This window comes from Carettochelys insculpta, chromosome 13, assembly GCF_033958435.1.
Source record: "Carettochelys insculpta isolate YL-2023 chromosome 13, ASM3395843v1, whole genome shotgun sequence".
NCBI classification, from domain to species: Eukaryota; Metazoa; Chordata; order Testudines; family Carettochelyidae; genus Carettochelys; species Carettochelys insculpta.
The window spans coordinates 19,214,191-19,236,304 of NC_134149.1; the positions used below are offsets into that span (position 1 = coordinate 19,214,191).

General features: G+C 45.2%; 1 protein-coding gene across 3 annotated transcripts in view; it reads left to right on the forward strand.

Annotated features, from left to right (window-relative positions):
- Window positions 1-11,683: 11,683 nt before the first annotated feature.
- Window positions 11,684-22,114, forward strand: part of PAK3 (p21 (RAC1) activated kinase 3) — a 188,725-nt gene continuing 178,294 nt past the window's right edge. For all 3 annotated transcript variants that reach the window (XM_075007384.1, XM_075007383.1, XM_075007388.1), the window contains exon 1: window positions 11,684-11,962. The gene's annotated coding sequence lies outside the window, so the exon portion shown is untranslated. The remainder of the gene's footprint in view (window positions 11,963-22,114) is intronic.

Sequence of the window (22,114 nt, forward strand, 5' to 3'; positions counted from 1 at the left end):
GCACTCTGTGGTCCAGCAACATCCGTAATCTGGAATGATTTTAGTTAGCTGGATGACCACATATCATGGGTATGGCCAAGTTTCCCACAGCCCCATAAAGTTCGTTTACAGCCACCAGTTGTGGCTCAATGTTCTGTGCTGTTATTTAGCTCTAATTTACCTCTAGTTGTCTTCTAACAGCCCAGTAAGCTGTGGAAGTGTTGATAATGCTGCAAGAGAACATTGACCACCTGTGGTGAGCAAATTCTCTGGTTTGACACTGGTCAGGTCCTGAGAGTGTGGGACTAGAGAGGTTCAAGCTGTTCTACTAGGTACCATTCCATTCCGTTTCAGATAGCTTCACACCAGCACTCTGACTGCAGTGAGCCAGAGTTAAGCAATCTTCCAGTAACCTGGGAAGACTTCTCTTCCTTCTTCTTCTGAGTCCTTCTACATTCTGGGGTGGGAAACCCCACAGTAGGTCTCTGGAGAGCCCTTTGGTTCTCTTTCCATCTTGGGGAAGCTTATACTATGCTTCTGACATGGTTTGCTGGCCCCATTGTTTTCCAGGCAACCAACCCAAAATCAGGAATCAGGAGTCTTGGATTGTTTTCTTTATCACCTATTGCTCAAGGGGTGGCTTGTGCACATCATTGAATCTTTCTTTGCCTCATTGTTCCTCATTTATAAAATGAGGCTGATGCCTACCCCACAGGGATGGATGGCCTACATTAGTTAATGTTTGGATGTGCTAAATGTTGGATTTTTGTTTCAGTAAGAGGCCATAGTGTGGTAGGGAAATAGTGAAGCCGGTTCAAGAGACCCTCCTGGGCATTGTGCTCAGTGACGATTAAATATCAGGGTGGTGAGTACCTCAGCACTGTTATAGCTGAATTAAGGCCAGCACGATGGGTGTAAATGTCCCTCACACTTTGTTGGGACAAAGATGAGCATTGCCTCTAGGGAATGTGAGAGGAGATTGATAAAACTGGGATTCTTCAGGTTGGAAAAGAGGCACCTATGGGGGTATGATAGAGGACTATGTAATTATCATGACTCAGGATCTGAGACTAAAAATTGCAGATGTTTGGGACTGGGCTGCAGCCTGGGCTCTGAGGTCTGTTCCTCTCACACTCAGGCTATATCTAGACTGCAGGCTTCTGTGGACAAAACTTCTGTTAACAGAAGTGTTGTCGATGAGAGCGCGCATTCACACTTCAGATCTGTTGGAAGAGATCTGCTGGTCGGGAGCAATCTGTTGACATCCTTGTACATCTTGTTCCACGAGGCAGAAGGGAATGTCTCAACAGAGGGTCTTTTTCTGACGTTTGGCCTTCTGCGGACAAGCCAAGTTTCAGAAAAGCCTCTCCCGACAGAACTGTCGACCAAAGATACACAAATGTGTTGCGCAATTTGTGTGTCTTTAGCTGACAGTTCTTGGCCATCTAGATGCAGCCTCACTTTCAGAGCTGGAGCTCAAATGTCTACACTGATACGGTTAGCCATGTGGCCTGAGCCCAAATCATCTTAACTTGGGCCAGCTGGGGCTGTGCTATGGTCCTTTATTGCCATGTCAGCATACCCACAGTCACTAATGCCATCGAAGAATTTACTCTTTGGTTCTTTTTACTGCAGTTTTTTTTGGCCTAGTTCACTCTCCTAGGAGAAGTACTTCAGGATCTTTGACCATATAACTTAAGAACAGGGAAATTCTTATGGTGTAGCATATGAATCCATTTGAGGCGATAAGACCTAGCTCTTGTATCACTCTTGCATCAGGAAATCTTAAGGTGCTTTACAAATGAGGTAACTTTCATTGTCTCCCTTGTATAGAAAGAGAAACTGACTCACAGAGAGGCCATGTAATTTACTCAAAGTCACCCAGTGGATCAGGGCAGAACTGAGAATAGAATCCTGTCTCTTCAATTCTGATCCAGTGTTTTCTCCATTGGTCAGCACTACCTCTACTTAAGCTTATGCTGTATTTAAGCTCATATTCTGTTCTTAGAGTCATCTGTTTTTTTCCAGTTGATTTCACAGTCACATGATTCTGAATCTTTTTCGCCCCCTCACTTGTGGGGAGGGTGAGATGCTGATGAAACTACAATTTTGCTTGATATCAAGTCCTGTGGAGAGCTTGCTGTTGTCTTCCTTACAGAGGAACTAAGAATCTGACATTTCAAGTTTAAAAAACAAACAGAAAAATATTTAAAAGTGATTTGATATATGAACCAAAATCTTGTCTCCACTGGTTATTTTTTTTTCTCTTTTGGAATTCACCTTCAGCATTTACACAAGGGTAACCTTATTCCCAGGTAAGGATTAGCCCAGACAAATTCTGTAAACCATTGGAAAAAATCTTTAATATTAAAAGTGGAATGATTTCTTCCTGTCATGCAGAGGACAGTACCAATAAAAACACAAGTCAGAGGTCAGTACTAGAAGATTAACTCTGCTTTTATATTCCAGGGAAAATATTGTAACCTGATTTTCATTCAGCAACTTTATAGCTGCATCCCACCCTTTCATGCTGAAATCACAGCTCCTGCCTGGATTACTTGAGAAGACAGTTCTCCTTGCTTTCTTATTTTCCCCACTCTTCCACTCCTGATGCTTGTCCAGTTCTGGTTTTGACTGAGTGCTGGCCATCTACTGAATAACTGGTTTACAATCAGACTGGATCCTGCTCTTGTAACTTCAGATTGATTTAGTGATATTGATATGGTAGATCTTAATTAAAATGTCAAACATTTTATGTCTCAGGTAATGGATGTACAGGAACGGTAAGGTATTGTTCTTATACAGCGAGCCATCCAAAACATATGCTGTGTGTGATTGAAGTCAATGAGTTGCACCAGAGTGGAACACGGCCTTCTCTTTTTGTGTCTTTTTCCTATTCAGTGTAACTTCCACAATTCTATACCTGTCTTGCTCTGAGAAATCCATGAGTGACAGGTGATTAGGATCCATATTAGCTGAGTCCTGAACCGCTCATTAGTTGAAGTAGCCTTACAGCTGAATTGTGTGCATTAATTACAGGGCAGAGTTAGATGGCAGGGTGCTAAGAGTATCTGTCCAGACTGGGCTGCCGCCTCCACTGAAACCGTGTCTGGGGCTGAACTACAAATCCCTTTTTTGCAAGTACTGCATAGGCAAAGAGACAAATACTTGTACCACTATTCACCACAGCACATTTGTGGCATACATGGCTATGTCTATATAGCAGCATTATTTTGAAATAATTCATTCTGGAATAACTGTTCCGAAATAGCTTATTTTGAAATAATACATCTACATACAATAAGGCATTTCAAAATAGTACCCGGGTATTTCAAAATAACATGTCCACACACTTTTGCCTATTTTGAAGTAGTGCCATTGGATGCCATTATGGCTTATTTAAAATAGCTCCATTCCATGTCTTAACAGCATCTATTTAGAAATAATACATCTACATACAATAAGGCATTTCAAAATAGTACCCAGGTATTTCAAAATAACATGTCCAGACACTTTTGCCTATTTTGAAGTAGTGCCATTGGATGCCATTATGGCTTATTTAAAATAGCGCCATTCCATGTCTTAACAGCATCTATTTAGAAATACCTATTCCAAAATAGGCATTATTTCTCCTGCAATGAGGTTTAGAAAATTCAAAATAATATGCCTGCTATTTTGAATTTTTTTCCAAATAGCGTGTGCGTAGTATAGATGTTCGCAAAGTTATTTTGAAATAACTTTGCTGTGTAGATGCAGCCCTTTTGAGCTAGTGGCTCAAGATGATTTCTTTTTAGTTTGTTCATCCCATGTATGCTGCAGTTATATCAGATATTTTTGTATATCAGTTCTTGCATTTATTTGACAGGTTACCAATTTATGTTGCATTTTGGTTTAAGTAGAGTTGGTTGCAATTTCTCATGAAAAAGGCCCGTGGCAACAGTTTCTCACAATTTGGGGGTGTGGGGGAACATGTTTCAGTTTAGTTTGAAGAATACTGTTCCTTTAAATAGCGTCTGCATAGTTGTTCAACATCATTGAATTAGTTACTGGGTGTGTGAGAAATTACAGTAACCATTTTGACATTGCTTTTGACTTTTAAAAATCACAACAAATTCTGAAATAAACTGAAAGTCGGGTAATTTCAAACAACCCTAAACAAACCATTTTGAAATTTCAAAAATGTTCACAAGTTTGGACCACCTTCTCTTGTTGTTTAAATTATGGTAAGGCACAAAATCGTCTTTGAGGAAAGGCACCTAAATCTTCCACTGCCTCCACACTTAGCATCATTAGAGCTGCACAAAGGACTATCAGGGCCAGTGCTCCTTCTAATTTTTTTCATCTCTGAGCAGTAAATTTTGTTATGTGCACCAAAGTATGTGCAGATGTGCACTGCCAATAGCAACACATCTTGCTCACTGTGGATGCCTGTAGATGCTGTGCTAATCAGCTGGGCAGGACCTGAATCTCTTGTGGGGGCCACCCAAGTGCTCAGCTTATAGGGAAACTGGTCAGGGAGTTTGTAGGGTCTGTCCCCTCCCCTCCAGGCAGAAGAATTCTGGGCTGGTGTAAAGGTGGCTCCTTCCCTTCTGTCTATGGCAACTCAGGCAATGGCTGACCCAGGGATCACACACAAAGGGGAGTCCCTACATAAGGAAGGGAGGCCAGTCAGTTAATTTTCCTGGGAACGTCTTGAGTGGAGGAGTTGATGCACTCTCTACATTCAGACTCATTCCAGCCTCCTCTTCCCCCATGTACATCCCCAAATCCTTAGAGTCCTTCAGAGGGTATGGAGGAAAAAGGAAAAAGTGCTGTGGAGATGGGGAGAAGATCACCCCTTTCGTGCAGGAGGGCAGGTGTAGAAGGTCTCTTCTGTGCACATTGTTCTGTATGCATGGCAATTATCTTACTAATGAGTCATGTGGGTCACAGGCATTTGGGACCATTGTTCTGAAAGAGAGATATGATGTAGTGCTTGGAGCACTGAGCCAGGCATCAGGAACTCCTGAGTTCTAATTTCAGCTGCCACACTTCAGCCAGAGCAAGTCGCTTGAACTTTCCCAGCTTCCCCTTCTGCATACTGAAGTATCTACCTCTTGAAAATGTTACTGTATTAATTAGTAAATGTTTATATGATGCATTGGAAATCAAACAGGCTCATTACTGTTATTAAACCAGTAGAGCCACTGTCTCCAATCCCACAAAGATCTTGATTCCCTTTTCTATATTTCCCAAGGTTTGAAGTTAAAAAATTCTGTCTCTGAAGACGTGACCCATCAGCATTGAAATAACCCACCTGTGATCTGGTTGCTCGTGTGACTAAGAGAGATATTCTGTCTGCTCAGAACTCTGTATCTTCTTAATCTTCTGTAGAGAAAGACCCCCCACTCTGTGTCTCACTGCACATGCTACTCGGATACTTCATTATTGTCATAGCAAGTCACTCCCGTTCTATCCATTTTCTCTGTTCAGGGTCTGACTAATATCTCTGGATATTTGGAACATGAAGTAGTCAGAAGAGGAGATCATAGCTTCTTAAATTTTGGCTTGACATATCATAGAGATCTTGCAGTTGATTCTGATCTAAACATTGGTCTTATGTCAGTAACTCAGCTACCTTCCATGGAGTCCTGCTTCTCACTTGCACCACTCTGAGAATGAACAAAATCAGACCCTCCTAATGTAAATTCTTGGCTTTTTGTAAATCAGTCCAAGCTCAGAAGGCACTAATCCCCCAGTGATTGCTGGGAGGACTTAAAGATCTTTCTCACAACCTCAGTGACAACCCAAGATAGATTGAAGGTGTATCAGTTTTTTGTGTAAATTTATTTGGCTGAGACACAGCAGTGAAAGAACGCCAGAGTCCCTCATGGAGAGTTATTTAACAGAATATGCTATGAAAATGGTCCTGCACATTAACCACTGTTTGGTACCAATTCTGCTCCAAATTATTATTTTTTTAAATGCGACATCTAAATGAAGTAGAAAATTTTACGGGGAATTACTGCTCTTTAAATTGTGATGGAGATGATAACAGGTTAAAGGGTTTTCAGCCCTATGAAACATTTTGAAAAAGCAAATTCATAGCTGAAGTTGTTTTGCCTTTGTGATGAAAACTGGAGCTTAAACAAGTTAATTTTGAGCTATGTCCTGCTAAACGTTCAATGCTGTAAAAAGAATATCTGTGCTGAAGATGCCTCATTTAATTTTAGTGGCATTCTGCCAGCGGTAACAAAAGGCCAGTAAATCACTTTATAATTCACTAAAGCATGAAGTTACTTATTAAACAAAATATGAAAAGCAAAGTCCCACACGGGGAAAAGAAGGCTTTGACCATTAATATTGAAAACTGGACTCTTGGCCAGATTTGGTCTTCCTACTAATGCAAACACTGTCACCTAGTGGTGGTAAACAGGTATGGCCAGGAAATAACTGCACAACAGTTTGTTCTGGGTAAGGGTCTTTTTTCCCATTCCCAATAAAAATATTATCATCAGACTAGCATAAACTGAGTTGTCTTGTTATCATACCCTGTGCTGTATATTTAGAAGAACACAACCAGCAGTAAGCATCACTGAGCTGGCTTGTCATTGGGCTTCCAAGATGCATCAAAATGTACAGGATCTTGTTCTGATCTGTTGCACTGGTGTGAAGCCAGAATGACTCTATTGGCAGTGTGTTTACTTATAGTGTGGGGTCCAGATTTCAGACTCAATCCTGGTAACTGGAATCTGCCCCCTTTATTGTAAACCAATGCTTTCAGGCCCAAGAGAAAACATGCTTAAACTTACCTGTGTGCACTACAATTATAAGATGTTCAGCAAAAACAGTTTATACAGGAGGCAAGGGCTGTTGCTGGAGACTGAATTTACCTACAGTAAATTCACTGACATTGAACATGACAAGAATAATTGTCTTTCCCCCTCAGCAGATCTTCTAATTTCCTGTTACAGGCTGCTGTGGATCTCTTGGTAGCCTATGCATGTATTTAGGGACTCTGATCTTTCTACAGGGGACGTAATTATTCTTTCACAATAGGATTTCGTTGGCTCATGTCAGACTCCTGGCTAGTTATTTCAACATCTTCAAGTGTATTAAAGATGATTCAGTGGGAGATTTGCCTGAATAAGGACCCTGCGATGGACATTTCCTTTTTCTACTTGCTCACATGCAGTTCCCGGTGGTCTTGATGTTTCTGAACACACTCTGGGCAGCATGATTCAGTGCACAAGTCCTTCCACTAGGACTCAGGTTACCTAGCCTCTGCTAGGTCTGGGGCTTCAAATTACCGTAATGCAAATAGTGAGTGAAGAGAAGCAGGTGTAAATGTTTCGTAGGATCGGGGCTTGAAAGCGTAATCATGGTATTTCTCATTACATGTTTTAATACTGGACTACATCTACATGAGAGGCTTTTCCCAGTACAACTGGGTTTTTGTCAGGGAAAACCATGGAGCGTGTACATGCAAAATGTGCTTTGTTGTTGACAAAACCCAGAATGTCCATCAGCAGCGTTGTTCTTCTCCCCAGTCAGGTATAATGTCTCTCTCAACAAAACAGATGTGTAGATGCTCCGGGGCCCTTTTGTTGACTGGGCAGCCCTGTTTGCACAACTTTTGGTCAGCCGTTGTGTCGAGAGAGGGCCAGGCAGTCTGGCTGCTCTCTGTTGACAGAGCAGGTTGCTCTTATGTGCTTTTATATGTAGATGCACTCTGTCAGAAGAAGTTTTGCAAGGAAATCCCTTCTGACAGTGACTTCTGTTGACAGGCTTCTTGTGTAGAGGCAGCACTGGTGTCTAGTAATGTGGGGGTGGGGGTGCGGAACATCCTCTTCTTCCTTCAAATTGTGAGATATCTGCAGTCTCTCCATTGCTTTCTACCTCATTTCAGTCACTCGCCATTATTCCCTCAGTCAAGTGACCCATGCTGCTAGGTACTTTCAGGTAAAACCTTGTTTCCTGACTTAAGTTGTAACACTCTGCTTGGCTTGCCTCTCCTGGCTTCCTTCGCTGAATCGTTCATCTGGATTTTTCAGAAGAACCAGCTGGACTGAAGGCTCACTCTCTTACATACAGTTTAGACTTACCCTTTCCTACAAGTACCATACACTTAGCAATGCCTGAACAAAGCTTTGGAGGAGTGGACTTGTGGAAATATGAGTAGCTAGCCCATCATTCTTTTCACTAACTTAAAAAGCAGACATTTTCTATTGTACAGTAGAAGCCAATGGCAAATAGATGATGGTGAATGAATGCATCATTCTTCATAAGGAATATCAATATTATATAAAAAATTACCTAGCTTAGAGAGGAATTAGTCTTCATTCACATTCTTGTCATTATTTCAAATGTGGCAGTGTGCTTTTTTTCCTTCCCCTTAAGCTCATGGTTTCTAAGCACACTCATTTGCTTTGGGGATTAATTTTGTTTTATTAACAGCAGATTGCTTTTCATGCTATCACAAGTACCTGTATGTAAGCTTTATGTATGGTGAATTTGCATTAAAAATAGTGAATGTCAGTTACTTAATTCCAATGCCAGACTCTCAAATTGAGAAAATGAAAAAGAAACAGCACCTCAAACCTGGTAAACAAAGCATCTGTTCCCTGTCTTGATCAACCATTAAAACCCCATGACCTTCCACATGTGGTCCGTCGGGATATGCTGCTTGTTTTCATTTAGTACAACCCATTCACCTAGAACTCCACGGACACAACACATGGTAACATCCTGGGACGGTGGCTTAGTCTCTGATGTTCTGTCAGGTTCTCTCTGTATCTAGGAAGTATAAATGATCAAAAGAAGTAGACACAGCCGTGCTCTTGTAGGTGTGTAACTTATTATTGGGTGTTTGTAGTATAGTAGTATCCAGAGGCACCAGTTGGTATTGGAAGCCTCCCCTTTTTACTAGTCCATTATGTACACCTTCATAGGAAGACACAGCCCATGTCTTGACTCTGATTCTGCAATGAACTTGGACTTTGATAGCTCTCTGTAAAATGCTACCTTTTTGGAAGTGCCTAATGTGATTGTTCTAAATTAGTCACGGAGCTGGTGATTGAAACACTAGGAATTACACTGTAACTATTGTCTTCATTTTATTGCCATACTAGCAGGTGGACCCAACCTTGCTTGGGTCTTTAACTGATGTAAATTTTGAAAATCAATGAAAAATGTACCTGCTTTTTTCAATCATAGTACTTCTCAGAAATGAAGGCTGGACGGAGGGCTTGGGGTGAGGAGGGGCGGGGTAGCTGGCTTAGGGCAGAGTGTTGAGAGGTAAAAGGGAGCTTAAGGCAGGGGATGCTGGTGCAGAAGTTAGGACGGGGTCTCAGGATACGGAGGTGGATGGTGGTGGATTACCAAGGCTGCCAGAGACAGCCAGAGACATGATGGTGGTGGTCAAAATTTTGAGGAGTAAAGGGACTTTGAAGATGCCCCAGCAGTTCAAAGTATCGGTGGGTGAGCCATGGCTAGATGTGTGCCAGTACTTCAAAGTTTAAAACTTCGAAGTTGCCACTGGCTGGGAGGGGGGCAGAATTTGCTTAATGAAGTGCTGCGTATGCAGCACAGCACTTCATTAGTAAACTCCCAGCACCCTACTTACCATCCTTCCTTCAAAAGATGGTCGTAGTGTAAACAAGCCCAAGTGCTTGCAGACCTAGGCCCCAAATGACTGGTACAAATGAAAACAAAAAGCAGTCAAGTAGCACTTTAAAGACTAGCAAAATAGTTTATTAGGTGAGCTTTCGTGGGACAGACCCACTTCTTCAGACCATATCCAGACCAGAACAGACTCAATATTTAAGACACAGAGAACCAAAAACAGTAAGAATGCGTCACTCAGCAACTGTGCCACAGGATGTCACTAAGAAGCAAGAAGAAGGTATTGTATTTGGCTGTATTTTATAATCCTGCCTCCTATACTATTACAGTAATTGCATGCAACTTAATCTCTTTCAACTTCTATAACTTGCTGTTTCACAAAGGAAACTCTAACAGGCACTGAGAATGAGGTACTTAATATTACAGCTATGGGATGTAGGATAAGGGCCCAAGAGCAGACATCTGAACCATCCAAGACATTATGCACACACCGTATGTTTGTGCGTCAAATGTACATGCAGAGAAAGTCACCCTGTTCTACAAAGCAATTTGATTTTCGGAGGGCTCTGTAGCATCGACTTGCAATGAGATGGGGGCTCACTTCTGAGGAGGGTGGTCTCAGAGAGGTAGTGGGGTGTTAATCTGTAACTTCACAAAACAAAAAAAGCAGTCCTGTAGCTCCTAAAAGACTAACAAGATTATTTATTAGGTGACAAGTTCATTACATAATAAATAATATTGTTAGCCTTTAAGGTGTAACAGGACTGACTGCTTGTTTTATTTTCTGAGGGGGGTGTGCATGTCATTTGGGTGTTTCTGAAAATGTTGCCCTTTCAGGGATCTTTAGATGCCTTGGCTCTTCCCACTCCATGAAAAGCAATGAAATATAGCACAGAATGTGCGTAGAATGATGTTTGTGGCTGGTTGTACAATTAACATGAAGTTTGCAGCCCTGTCATTGATTACTGCTGCCTGTTCTCCCCTTTCCCTATCCCCTTTGTCCCATATATTTGAATGATATTCATTTCCACTGGCGGAGGAGCAGAGTCTGGAAGGGAGAGATGACTGAGTAGCTATCTATCACAGGCTGTATTAGCACTTTGCACACCCGTACCTCTGGCGAAGGGTGTGCTTTCCGCCCCAGGGGCCTGTCCCACAGAGCACGTGCCCAACAGAATACGCCAGAACCGAAGAAAAAAGAGACTGAACTCTAGGAAACGGCTGAGGCCGATCTCCCACCCAGGCCCAGGGGGCGCTGCGGTTTAGTCCTAGCAGACCTTGAGCTGGGCTCACAGGACAACCCCAAGGACTGTGAAGGCGGCGGGAAGCGGGTTTCAGAGTCGTGCATCACGGCTCGGAGCCTGGCCGCTTCTTTCTTATTCACAGCCCGCTGCGCCTGGGGGGGAATCCCACCGCCTGGGGCTGAGACCGGCCCCCGCCTGGCCCAGCCCTGCGAGCTGAGCCGCTGCCGGGAGCCGAGCGCAGAGCGGTGCGGCCACCTGCGCCTCCCTGGCTCTGCCACCAGCCAGCTTAGGAGGGGATGGGGGGAGGTGGGCGGCAGCTGGTGAGGGCTCAGCCTCTGCACCTGCTCCTCGGGGCCAGTGCCTGCTCTTCGCCTGGGGGGCCGGAGCGGGAGCGCACCGCACCCCACCGGGAGAAACGCGCGCCCGAAAGCCCCGGGGAGGAGGAAACTGGCGACCCCCCCATCACGTTGGGAGCTCCGCCTGCAGGTGTGTGGGGGGAGCCCCCAGTTAGCTCCCCCCTTCTCCTCGGGCTTGGCTACCCAGCGCAGGGAGGATAAAGCAGATCTACACAGCCCCCCTTCCCCCGGGCCGGCTTTGGGCGGGGCGAGCCCCTGCGGCAGGGCGGCGGCGGAGGGCTTTCCCGGCAGGGGCTCGGCTGGCCGCGGCTCGTCTGGCGGCTCCCGGGAATAGCGCCAAAGACTGAGCGCGGGATGGCCCGCGGGCCGGCTGCCCCGGTGGGAAAGCGCTGGCGCTGCGGCGCGCTGCCCGGGAATCCCCCTGCGCTCCGCGGGGCTGGGCTCAGAGGAAGGCGGGGGGGGGGGGGGGGGAAAGGGGGAAGGGTTTCACTTCCGCCTGGCTGCAGGAACCACAAGCCCCCAGAACAGAGTAGTGGCCCGATACGAACATGAGCGATATTTATTTATTTATTTGCAACTAACCAAGAACCCCCGCGGCCCGAGCAGTGTGGAGCAAATGAGCCCTGGGCCGCCCTGCGACGCCTCCCCGGAGAGCCAGGCAGCAACCGGGAGCATCCCTTAGGCAGCGTCCGTGCAGCTGGCCGCCTCCCGCCGAGCAGCCAGAGGCCAAACCCGGGCGGAGAAAGCTCCCCCGCCGGCGCAGAGGAGGCGCGCGAGAAGGTCTGTCCTTCGCTTTGCTACCTTGCCAGCTCGCCCTGCGGAGCTCCGCCCGAGCTGGGGAGACCGGCAGCCGGCTCAGAACAAAGCCGGGTTGTGCGGCCGGGAGGGGAAGGAGCAGTCGGGGTGGCCACTGGTCAGTTTCATCTCTCGTCCGTCGCCAAACCCCCCCCCCGCACCCCGCAACCCCCTGGTCAGTTTCAGGGGCGGGGGACGAGCGCGTCTGGCTGTTTCATGCTCTGGAGCGGCTTCGTGTGACGCTGCCGGGAGCAGCGGCTGTGTGATAAATGCTCGTGTGCGCGCCTGGAGCTCTGCGGGCTGTGTGCGCCTGTGGGAGGACTAGACTGTGCGTGAGGCAACGAAAGGCAGTCGCCCCCTGTGCGGCTTAGACTATCCCTGGGGCGGGCCAGGCTGTGTTGAATCCGGTGTCACAGCACGCGGCGCCTACGCGGCTGCCACCTGGGCTGCCCCTGCTCGACCAACGTGTTGAGAATAAGAATGAGTTTGGATGGATGGAAGTTGCCCAGGTTTTTTTTTTTTTAATTTCTTTTAACAATAGACACTCACCTTGTTAGCCTGTAGTTCAGTCACTTGCAGATTCCCGGGGTACATTTACACCTGTGGGAAGATGGATGTGGTGGTGGCGGTCAATCTTCTGGGGGTCCATTTAACATGCCTAGTTGAACCATTAGGGCTTCACCATCAACCCTGGAACTCCTTGTTGACTGTCACAAGGAATAAGAGAAGTCGCCAGGAGCTTCTCCTGTCAACCTTCCACTGTGGCCATGGAAGGAAAAAATCAGTTTTAAATATGTGGACTCCAATGACTCCCATAGCTGGAGCTGTGTTTCTTAAACCGATTTTTCCCAGAAGTGTAGACCTGGCTTCAGGAAGAGAATTGTTTTAATAGTTTCTTTTAACTCCCTGTAACATCCGAAAACTCTCTGTGTTATCAGCAGTTTCTTTTAAAAAGTGGTTTATTTTTCAGGTCAGTCAAAAATACAGTATCTTAGTCTAACATTACTAAGTTAGGGGTCTAAGATTTGGTTGTATAGTAGTGATGAGTGAAAAGTAACAGTTATATCGTGTAAAAGGATCATGATTAACTTGGTTAGCTGAAAGAAGTAGAAGACTAAAACTATGAGCCCAGTGCTGCACCACTGAAATAAAGGGGAGCTTTGCCACTGACTGCTTTGGGAGCTGGTAGTGCTTTTGTCCTTGTTCCTATATGAAACCAAATTATTTTTTAAAAGAAAAAACTCAAATACTGTATTTTCTGCTCTGACCACAATGCTGGTCAGTGGTGATGGTGAGCAGGGAGATCATCATAGGCCTCATGCTGTAAAATTACGTGCACAACACTGACTTAATGGGACTAGGGCAGAAAAATTATTCTCCAAAGCAGCGCTTGTAATGAAGAGCCCCACTTTACCCAGCTCTCCACTCCCGTTGGGTGCCTAGTGGAAATCATATGATGGCTGATACTGCTCACCTTGCCAGCAGGACTGAGTGTTGCTTATCTGAGCACAATTTATCAGGTTCCTACAATGATTCAGTTTGGAATGAGCTTATCTTAACTGAAAAAAACAATGTACTGTGTGGTGGTGTCACATTTTCCCTTTGGCAAGTATGGTTGCCTTAGCTGCCCTTTTGGCAATGGGTTTTGAGAAGAAAGCAAGCTGATAAATCTCTGATTTGTTGAGACCTAAAGATGAGGGACCACAAAGAAATTCTGTCATTGCATTTCTGTGACCAATAACTAGTTACTCAACATGAGAAATCAGGCAGTAAACCCTCAATCCAGGTTTTTAGACAGAAAACATTCATCTGCTTGCTGTTACGTTACTGAGTAGCCATTGGGCCTCTTGTAAAGTCACACCCATCAGTGACGTACCATGGGAATGGGAATGGCGTAGAGCGTGGTTTATGTTAACAGTGCGATAGAGGAGCACTAAGTTGGTACAAGTAGGAAGTTTTCAACCAGTTACTCAGTCTTACTCAGATCCCTCTGTAAAATATGACGTTGTCCGGAAGATAGGTTAAAAGTTCAAGTCATGTATCATGTGCGCAGGGTCCTGCCTTATTTCTAAAACAGACTCACCTGGCTATTGTCAGATGTGCAACATGTGTATCTTAACCTACCGCCAAACTGGTAGGCCAGCTGATGGCAGGGGAGGAGGGGAAGGAGGGCAGCAGTGAGGGCAGTTGACATGGGGCCCAGCAATACAAAAGGGCCTGGCTGTCCCAGCTGCTGCCACCACTATTGCATCAGCAGCCATGGGTGGCACCCTGGGCCCTTTAAATTGCTGCTGGAGCACCACATGGTGCACTCTGGGCAGTACTGAGAGCTCTGTGGATAGTGCTGAGGGCTGGCTTGCCCCAGCTCTGCCCCTTTGGCCGTAGGTCCTGCCCCTGCTGGGGTGTGGAGCAGACTCTCTCCACCTTGCTCAGGGGCACAGCTAGGCAGTCCTTATTGCAAACTGGGGTTGCAGGAATCTGACAGTAAAACTTTAAAACTGGGCTGTAAAGCACAGCTCTCATCTTATGAGAGGTTGAACCCTTCTAGACCAGCACCCTCAGGACCTGACCATTGCCATACCAGAGAATTTGCCAGACCACGGGAGGTCAATATTGTCTAGCAGCATTACCACCACTTCTCCTGCTTACTGGGCTGTTACAAGACATTTAGGTATAAATTAGAGCGAAATAACAGCACAGAACACTGAGAGCCAGGACAGGTGGCGGCAGATAAATGTGATGACACACGTGGTAAGTAAAAACAATGAGAAGTCCAATGGCACCTAATAGACAAGCAGATAGTTTGGAGTATAAGCTTTCATCGGCAAGAGCTGCTTCATCAGATGCAATGTCATTGTATGTGATGAAGCGGGTTTTTGCCCGCGAAAGCTTATACTCCAAAATCTGTTAGTCTGTAAGGTGCCACAGGGCTTCTCATTGTTTTTGTGAATACAGAATAACACGGCCACCCCTCTGATACTCGTCACCCGGGATAAGTGGTCGTCTGGCTAACTAAATCATGCTGGATTATGGAAGTTGCCAGATGAGAAAGCACCAAGCTAGAGAGGTTCAGTGTGTAGTTATTTCTGGAGAAAGAAAAGAGTTCTTTTTTCTCTCTTTTTGACTACGAATAACTTTTTCTGAGCTGCTAACTGGTGTCCAGGAAAAGCACTGATACATGTGTGAAGCCTATTATAGTTTTGATCTTTACTGCCACACTAATAGAGAATCTACACTGGGAAACTTAGATGTTGGTACAATGTGCATAGAATGTATTGAAGTGGTGTTGCCTGGTGGTGCTAGTTTGCATTTTCCTAAGCTGAAATACATCTTGGGGTTTTTTCCCCCTATTTTTATTGCTAATCTCTCCAGGTCATCTTTAATATTATTTTTCTGTCCCTATTGGTGTTTGCCATCTCTCCCTGTTTTGTAGCATCAGCAAGTTCTGCTCACATTCTTTGCTCCCTCTTCTGCAAGTATTCTTGCTGTACGCTGAGCACTGCCTTTAATACTACTGCTGCTGTAACCAGCTGCTCTTTCGATAGCTCCCGCTGACTGACCTGAAGCCCACATTGAACCTGCAGAAATTTTCACATAGTGGCTTACATCAGAGCAATCAGCCATGTAAAGTGCAGCAACAGTTAAACAGAGTATAGTAGCCCAGAACCTCAAGTTACGAATAGGTTGTGTTCCTGGTAACCATATATAACTCAAATTTTGTGCAAGTTGAGAGGAGCTGGGAATCAGGTAGCCACCTGGGTCCTGGCTCCCCTCTGCTTGCAGGGCTGGAAAACTGACTAGCACAGTAGCGCTGGTTAGTTTCCTGGCTCCAGCAAGTGGTGGGGAGCTGGGTACTAGGAGAAAGCCTGGTTTCTGACTCCTCTCTGCTTGCAGAGCTGTGAAACTGGCCAACACTGCACTGGTCAGTTTCCCAGTCCCTGGGAGAGGCTGTCTGGTTCCCAGCTCTCTGCCACTTGCTGAAGCAAGGAAACTGACTAGTGCTGCTGTGCTGGTCAGCTTCTCAGTTCTGCAAGTGGAGGGGAGCCAGGCGCCAGGCTGCTGCCTGGTTCCCAGCTCCCCGCTACTCCCGGGGACTGGGAAACTGCTCCTGTCAGGGGCAGCAGCCAAGAGTCAGGCTGCTCCCCTGACAGGAGTGGGGAAATGACTCCTGTCAGGGGCAGCATCTTGACTCTGGGTTGCTGCCCCTGACAGGAGCTTGTCAGTTTCCTTGCTCCTCTGAGTGGTGGGGAGCTTGCACATGGCAGCCTGGAGCCAGGTGCCAGCTCCCTGCCATTCAAAGTCACATTAACACGAGATACATGCAAGTTGAATGCATGTATCTCGGGGTTCTACTGTACAGCCAAATAGTGTAATACAAGTTGGAATGGTTTGTAACCTCCCTTTCTGTGTGGTGTAGCAATGGCTTCCACAGCCTAATGGAAAGCTTGGGGTGAAACTTTTTTGCATCTGATTTTCCCCCTGCAGAGATTCAAATGTATATGTAAAATAGCTTTGGTCAGCCAGAACATTACAAATATATCACAGCTCATTGTGCAGAAGCTAGGGTAGCAAAAATTGAAACAAAGAATCAAAGTTCATTTGCACAATGATGAGCACATTTTTAATGGGAGTTTGATTTCCATAACCAAATTAAATCTGAATATTTATCTACAAACATCTCATAGAGCTGGAAGTGACCTCAAGAGGTCATTGAGTCCAGCCTCCTTATGCTAGTAGCATACATTACATCTGAAATACCTAGCTGCCTTGATTGTTTGTTCATATCTGACTTGGCTCAAACTGTGCTCCTGGAGAATTGCCATTCCTGAAGGTTATTTTTGCAGAGGTTTTGGGCTACACACACACATGCTTACACATGTCATGCTCCCTGGTATGTTTAAACAGATTGTTACTAGCTGGCAGTACAGCTGGTTACTAATGTTCTGCAGAGACAATATTGGTTCTAAAATACCCCATGGCATCAATAAACATCACTTCATATTATGCAGATAAACTTTTAGCTATTCTAAAAGACAGATATAAAACCGTGAGTCTCCCTGTTCCATGCAGAATTAATAGGACGTTAGGGCTGCTAACACTGTCAGAGGCTTAACCTTCTGAAAGGGGCAAAACTTCCTGTACGGTCCTTTTATTCTTTTTTACTTCTGACCATTTTCCTTGTAAATCTTATTTCGCTGCATCAAGATCCTGAAGCCTCTGTGATTGCTGGGCAGTGTTCCCTGTAAGCTGAACACTTGTGCAGTTGCTTAGGAGAGATTCACATGCCACTCAACTGATGAGGAAAGCACCCACAGCTAGGTTTTTGTTTCTACTGATTGTACACATATGCACATAAAAATTTATTCCTCACATGGCTGGAAAAGATTAGAGGGAACATTTCTGCTGGGACTTAGTGGTCTTAATCTAACCGTTGTCTCTAGCTGCAAGACCACAGTCTGTCAAGAGCGCACAATGAGTGGCATAAGACTCTGAGCTGTCTGAAGGGTTAAGTGAGTGCAATGATTGGGGTTATGTTTGAGACACTGTCAGTCTCAGGTGTTTCTCTGGGGCAGTTCTATTCCTCTGCTGAACATTGGCTCCCTGCTCATGCACATTATTTTATCACCTGGTTGGTAATTTAAACTCATACTGGTTTTGTTGTCAGAATGAGGTTGCAATTATCAGTGGGGTCAGGGGTAGCATTTGTAAATATTAATGAGAAGTCTAACATTGTGGAGGTGGGAGCAAAGTGGATCTGAACAGCTGGATAGTGTGACAGCTGATCCATTCGTTACTGAAGGAAGTCCAGATTAAGTGCAGTTATGATTTGCGTGACAGTAGCATGTAGAGAACCCTGGATTGGGGCCCACCATGGTAGGCACTGTGTCTAATAATGAGAGTCCTAGCCCTCAAGAGAACTCTGATCCTGCAATGACAGTCTAGGCACAGTCCTATTAAAATCAGCTAACTTCAAGAAGCCTCTCCATCAGTGTTCCCTCTATTTTTTTTTGATCCATGTGTGGAATAAATTTAGGTATGCACTGAGATGTCGTGTATGTGCACCACCAATAAAAACATAAGCTGCTGGCTGTGAGTGCTCTGCTAATCAACTGGGCGGCATTTGAATCTCTCCTGAGTGGCTGCTTACAGGGAAGACTGCTCCCCATATGTGTAGTGGTCCAGCCATGGCAATGAATTGCAAGATCAGGTCTAAGACAAGACACCCAAAGGGTAGGAGAAAGGAAGTGTTATTTGCCCCATTTATAGATGGAGAAGTGAGGCTCAGAGAGCATGTGACTAACTCATGGTTATATAGGGAATCTAGTGCAGAGCTAGAAACTGAACCCAGGTCTCCTGGGTTCCAGTCTAATGCTATAACCAGAAGACTACTCTCCCAGTTACTCTTGTGTGTAATAGCAATGAAGGGTCCTGTGGCACCTTATAGACTAACAGAAAAGTTTTGAGCATGAGCTTTCGTGAGCACAGACTCACGTCATCAGATGCTGGTCTTGGAAATCTGCAGGGCCAGGTATAAATAAGCCAGAGCAAGGGTGGGGATAACAAGGTTAGCTCAGTCAGCAAGGGTGAGGCTTACTACCAGCAGTTGATCTGGAGGTGTGAACACCAAGGGAGGGGAAGCTGCTTCTGTATTTAGCCAGCCATTCACAGTCTTTGTTTAAGCCAGAGCTGAGGGCATCGAATTTGCAGATGAATTGTAGCTCAGAAATTTCTGTTTGGAGTCTGGTCCTGAAATTTCTTTGCTGTAGGATAGCTACTTTTAAGTCTGCTACTGTGTGGCCTGGGAGATTGAACTGCTCTCCTATGGGTTTTTGTGTATTGCCATTTCTGATGTCTGATTTGTGTGTGTTTATTCTTTTACGTAGAGACTGTCCAGTTTGTCCGATGTATATAGCAGAGGGGCATTGCTGGCACATGATGGCATAAATTATATTGGTAGATGTGCAGCTGAATGAACCCACGATGGTGTGGCTGATCTGGTTAGGTCCTGTAATGGTGTTGCTGGTGTAGATATGTGGGCAGAGCTGGCAGCGAGGTTTGTTGCATGGATGGGTCCCTGAGTTAGAGTGACTGTGGTGCGGTGTATAGTTGCTGGTTAGGATTTGCTTCAGGTTGGCAGGTTGTCTGTGGGCAAGGACTGGTCTGCCTCCCAAGGCCTGTGAAAGTGGGGGATCATTGTCCAGGATGGGTTGTAAATCCCTGATGATGCGCTGTAGAGGTTTTAGCTGAGGACTGTAGGTGATGACTAGTGGTGTTCTGTTGGTTTCTCTTTTGGGCTTGTCCTGTAGTAACAGGCTTCGTGACACATGTCTGGCTCTGTTGATCTGTTTTTTCACTTCCTCAGGTGGGTATTTCAGTTTCAAGAATGCTTGGTAGAGATCCTGTAGGTGTTTGTCTCTGTCGGAGGGGTTGGAGCAAATGCGGTTATATCTTAGTGCTTGGCTGTAGACAATGGATCGTGTGGCGTGTCTCGGATGGAAGCTGGAGGCATGAAGGTAGGCGTAGCAATCAGTAGGTTTACGGTACAGGGTGGTATTGATGTGGCCATCGTGTATTAGCACCGTGGTGTCCAGGACGTGGATCTCCTGTGTGGACTGTTCGAGGCTGAGGTTGATGTTGGGGTGAAAGTTGTTGAAGTCCCGGTGGAATTCCTCCAGAGTCTCCTTCCCATGGGTCCAGATGATGAAGATGTCATCAATGTAGCGTAAGTAGAGACGGGGTGTTAGTGGACGAGAGCTAAGGAAGCGCTGTTCCAGGTCAGCCATGAAAATATTGGCATATTGAGGGGCCATGCGGGTACCCACAGCTGTGCCGCTGATTTGAAGGTATATGTCGTCGCCAAATCTGAAATAGTTGTGTGTGAGGATAAAGTTACAGAGCTCAGCCATCAGATGTGCTGTAGCATCCTCAGGGATACTGTTCCGGACAGCATTTATTCCATCTTTGTGTGGGATGTTGGTATAGAGAGCCTCTACATCCATGGTGGCTAGGACAGTGTTTTCTGGTAGGTCATCAATGTCCTGCAGTTTTCTCAGGAAGTCAGTGGTGTCTTGGAGATAGCTGGGAGTGCTGGTGGCATAGGGTCTGAGGACAGAGTCCACATAACCAGACAGTCCTTCAGTGAGAGAGCCAATGCCTGAGATGATGGGGTGTCCGGGATTTCCAGGTTTGTGGATCTTGGGTAGTAGGTAGAATAGCCCCGGACAGGGCTCTAGAGGTGTGTTGGTATAAATCTGTTCTTGGGCTACCCCCCGATTCTTGTCTGTAATGCATCCTCAGTGTGAGTGAGCTTTCTTATTGCTTCAAAAGCATTCCTTATTGTTCCCTATATCCATAGGCTTCTTAGATTAGTCGGAAAAATAACCACTTTGCTCTACGATTTCCTAGTAAATGTTGAACATTCGTGTTTGGCTAATAAGGCTGGTCAAACTGAGATTTTCCCTTCTGCAGGAAATTCCAAAGTTTTTAATTCCATTTTGACCTTTTTTGAACCGACCCATTCTTATCTCTTTTCTAAATGAGTTTTCATCTCTATTTCTCTGAAATGTTTAAATTTTGCTTTTCTGTAGGAAAATGGCATTTAGTCATTCTGCAGGAAAACTACCAACCATCCCTAATTTTGGTAACACCAGAATGAGGGTGATGTAATGTTGAAGCATCTCAGAGGTGCCAAATCAAGTAATTTAGGTCCTGCTTTTTGCCTATCTTTAGAGTCAGCCTGTTGGTAAATACATGTCTCCCTGTATTCCTCTGGCTTAAATATGGGTCTCTTGGGGTCTGCAGTTCTTGCAGCTCCTGATGTCTTTCCTACAATACAAGTAAGCCTGAGGATCATGCATTAATGCAGGGTCTGCAAACCCTGGCTTGTGTTTGAACCCATGAAGTTCCAAATGCTTATTTTTATTTCTGTGCAATTATCTAGGGTGGTGACTCTTTTATTTAAGTCAGGGTCAGCAGCTGTTCGACCCCAGTAGCAGAAAACCCCTGGGAAAGGGATGGGAATGTGGTGCTATGAGTTGGCTACAACCCAGCTCTGGCAGAGACTTAAGGTATGTCTACACTAGAGCATAAAGTTGATTTTAAGGGAGTGAGGTCAAACTTTTAATGTACACCTCTTCACTACGAATATCATTAGGTCGATTTTAAGGGGTCCTAAGGCTGAGTTTTCTACTCCAGCTTTTTCATGAGGGCTATGTCTACATGAGAGGCTTTTCTCAGCAAAACTGCGATTTTGTTGGGAAAAACCATGGAGCGTCTAAGTGCAAAATGTGCTTTGTGAGCAGATAGGAATAAGGGGACTTCGAAGTAGCCGGGATCCTTTTGAAAAGGAGCCCCATCTGGACAAGCCGCGTGGTGGCGAGCCACGTCAATTTCGAAGTGCCGCGGCTGCCCGCATGCTAATGAGGCGCTGAATATGTATTTCAGCGCTTCATTAGTAAACTTCGAAATGGCCATTTGCATGGCCATTTCGAAGTTTTTGGCTAGTGTAGACGTAGCCCTTATGATATTATGGACTTTGGGATTTCATGGGGCACCATGACACTTTTACTTGTTTGCTGGTTTGTTCAACGTTGATGGGCCTCTGCTGGTAAGTCACGAAAGGTGCAGAAAGTTAGATGAAAAATATCAAGAGCCAAGAAAGAAATTCTAGGCCTTCAGAAGTCAGTGCAAATTTGTCCATTGACTGTTGGAGTTCAGGATTTCACCCTACGACTTCAAAGATTCCTGAGTCTGGACTCTAATTTTGCATCTTCTAGCCCCAGATGATTAGAAACTAGCCAAGTCTGAACTGGGAGTGCAGTCAGGTAGCTGGGTATCTAAACAGTGCCCTTTGTGCTTGCTGCAACTAATTGCAGCTGCAGTTGACTGCTCACTGAATTAGAGGCCTTTAAAAAACCTAATTTAAGAACCAGAGGTCATTTGTCCCTAAGTGTTTAAATGCATATTATCAACTGCTGCTCATTTCCTTTTGTTTTGTGACCTAGAATTTGAATGATGAGCTTTCAGAGCCCAACTGTGACAAAGGAAGAGTATTTCTGTATTGCTTGACTTAATTGTGAAACGAGTTCTCTCTATACATAATGAAGCACTGATTACCTAAATAAAAAAAAACCCACA